The sequence below is a fragment of the Octopus bimaculoides genome, chromosome 2 (assembly GCF_001194135.2).
Source record: "Octopus bimaculoides isolate UCB-OBI-ISO-001 chromosome 2, ASM119413v2, whole genome shotgun sequence".
Classification (NCBI taxonomy): domain Eukaryota; kingdom Metazoa; phylum Mollusca; class Cephalopoda; order Octopoda; family Octopodidae; genus Octopus; species Octopus bimaculoides.
Window position 1 is genome coordinate 122,450,239 of NC_068982.1, and position 3,728 is coordinate 122,453,966.

The window sequence follows — 3,728 nt, forward strand, 5'->3', positions numbered from 1 at the left end:
CAGGTGGCACATAAAAGACACCATTTCGAGCGTGGCCGTTGCCAGTATCGCCTGACTGGCCTTCGTGCAGGTGACACGTAAAAGCACCTACTACACTCTCTGAGTGGTTGACGTTAGGAAGGGCATCCAGCTGTAGAAACTCTGCCAAATTTAGATTGGAGCCTGGTGTTGCCATCCGGTTTCACCAGTCCTCAGTCAAGTCGTCCAACCCATGCTAGCATGGAAAGCGGACGTTAAACGATGATGATGATGATGATAATGATGAGTGTGTGGTTTAGGGTTCTATCTCCGAATGTCTTTTTTCTGTCATAGCCTTGGGTCAACCAAAACCTTGTGAGTATCACTTAGTATCTCGAAACTGCATGCAAGACCATTGGTGGTTTTTAAGAGGCAGACTTAATCTGTCTCCTTGTTTAATACCACCACCTAGCTTTTGTAGCATGCCACAGAGTCTGGTGTGTTGCAAGTATTTGGGTCAGACTTCCTGGTTGCTGCTTTTTCCTCATCTAATTAAATCATAAAAAAAAGAAAGAAATTAAGAAAAAAGAAAAAGGTTTCTGTTTATTTACTGTGTTTGAAGCTAATATACCAAACCACTGTTTACCGTAGGTCACCTGTGTCAATTTACTTTCACAAAATATCTATGCCAATCCTATTTCATGGATGAGTTCAGAACATTCAAAAAAACGCATCCATTTTTGAATTAATTGCATCAAAAGTACATATGTAATAATCCAATCTTGCAAAACAACACCGTGGAACAATGAATTCATATGTACTTCACTTGTATAAGTTACTTTCTCTCTTTTACTTGTTTCAGTCATTTGACTGCAGCCATGCTGGAGCACTGCCTTTAGTCGAGCAAATTGCCCCCAGGACTTATTCTTTGTAAGCCTAGTACTTAGTCCATCGGTTTCTTTTGCCGAACCACTAAGTTACGGGGATGTAAACACACCAGCATCGATTGTCAAGCGATGTTGGGGGGACAAACACAGACACACAAACATGACATTGGCTTACACAAACAAATACATATGGTTGCATGGAGATGGCAAATGCCTGCAGCATAACTACAAAATGTCAGTGATAAAATCGTTGCTCAGTAGAGCATTTTGTTTCTCTTCCACAAATGAAATGCCAGGTAAAGAAATCACAGAATACAACAAGCATTAATTAAGAACAGTTATTCAAACAGACTAGGAAACTAAGCTATCAATGATTATAAACAGTAATACAATGCAATAAATACATTAGACAGTATCCCAATAAAAAAATACACATATTACACATAAAGAGCATTATATTAATTAAATGTATATCAGGTACAGAAAAGATAAACACAATCAAATGACCCAATTGGAATACAAAACCACAAACTGATATTCTTTTACTTGTTTCAGTCATTTGATTGTGGCCATGCTGGAGCACAACCTTTAGTCGAGTAAATCGATCCTAGGACTTATTGTTTGTAAGCCTAATACTTATTCTATCGGTATCTTTTGCCGAACCGCTAAGTTTTGGGGACGTAAACACACCAGCATCGGTTGTCAAGTGATGTTGGGAGTACAAACACAGACACACAAATACACACACATATATATATATATATATACATATATATATATACGACGGGCTTCTTTCAATTTCTGTCTACTAAATCCACTCACAAGGTTTTGGTTGGCCCGAGGCTATAGTAGAAGACACTTGCCCAAGGTGCCACGCAATATATTGCAAAAACAAGATCACACAGATCACACAGAAACACAGACACACACACACACAGAGTAAAATCGCTGTCTTCCACACATACAGTTTTGTCCTTTCAGGTGCTCATGCCACTTGAAAGCACCTGTACCAGTGCTGTGTTAATGCACTCGTGCCAGTGCTGCATTGGTGCACCTGTGCTAGTGCTGCATTAGCCCACCTATGCCAGTGGCACATAAAATACACCTAGTACACTCTGTTAAGTGGTTGATATTAGGAAGGGCATCCGACTGTAGAAACCATGCCACAACAGACAATTGGAGTCTGGACAGCTTTGCTAGCCAGCTCCATGTCAAACCATCCAACTCATGTCAGCATGGAAAGTGGACATTAAATGATGATGACGTTGTACACACACACACACACACACACATTCCTCATCTTATCCAGAATAACAATCTGCTGGCAGTGTCCAGAGAAGTGCAGCCAGAAAAATACTTTCTGTCAGTTACTCACCATGTTTTGAGCATACTACTTCTTTGGGTATCCAATACACTTATGTTTCAATATCTAGCAGCTGACTTGGTAGAAGCTTGCAAGATTATCCATTATCTTTCCAACTATATTTTTAACCACCTTTTTGAATTCTACCACTCGTAGTCATACTAATTAAATCAAAAACTAGTCACCCCAAGTCCGTTCTGATCCGGCAGACCTAAGTTCAAAGACATTCCATCTTATCTTTTTTCAAGCATCTGATCTTTCAACCATCTTATCTTTTTTCAAGCATAATGTCTCTAGGACTACATCATCATAATGTCCTTTATTTTTTAAGATGATAGAGTGTGATATGATGTTAATTTAAGCTGTTATTTCTAGCAAGTTGATCAATTGCATAGAAGTCCTGCTTGTTACTGCTGTCTTTGACATAGCTGTTAAGCCCCAAGTCAGCTCTGATAGAGTAGACATATGATTGGAAGCTTACAAACAATGACCACATAATCAAATTATTTCCAGACATTACCAGAAGCTTCCAACAATGGCCTTATACTCAATCTTCTTTTAAATATATCATCAGAAGTATTCCAGTGATGATCATGCCTTCAATTTTCTTTAAACTTTATTAGAAGCATTCCTACAATGACCTCACCATTGACTTTTTCCAGACATATCATATGGACACACATCAGTTTCTAACAAATACCATACCATTGATTTCTTTCAGGCATAATATTTCCCTGATAACATTCTTTTGTGACCTTTTGTTAAATTTTTTACTAATACACACACACATGCACACACACACATATATATGACGGGGTGCTGCAAAGTTGGATTTGAGTAAAAGGAAATACAGGAGGATCAATTAATTATGATTTTATTCAACATATTCCCCTCTCAGATTCATACACTCATTGCAGTGGTCCTTCAGTTTTTCTAAGCTCTGTAAAAGAACTCGGAAGGTTAGGCTGCCAACTGGCCTTTCATGGAACCCTTAAAGACAGGGACTTTTTAGCACACCCTTGTATTGTGTAATTTGGGGAACATTTGTCCTGCTATTTATTGTAGATCAAGTATCCATGTTGACAAGTGGTTATGAGTTCAGGTCCAAAATTATATGTGTGGGTAGTTCATTGCATCTATGTCAAGGACACACTCTAAGTTTATTATGAGATGATTTTTATCTGGCTGCTTGCAACAGGAACTAGACTTCCTATGAATGGTATGTACAATACACTGATGTCTCTGTCACTGTGGAATGGTGGAACTATGTTTAACTGAGATCATGATAATATTGCAAGTTTTAGAGGAACTTACTTATTGCTATGGAGAGCATAACAGCCCAGTCTAGTCAGTGACTGTCTGTGACATTATTTAAAATTAAATTACTTCTAAATTCCAAGTGGCTTTTAAGAACTGGTGCTTAGTACCAGTGTCCTTGTGTCATTGTGTTTGTTGTGTGTGAGTGTGTGCCTGTGTACATATGTATATATATACACACACACACACACACACACACACAC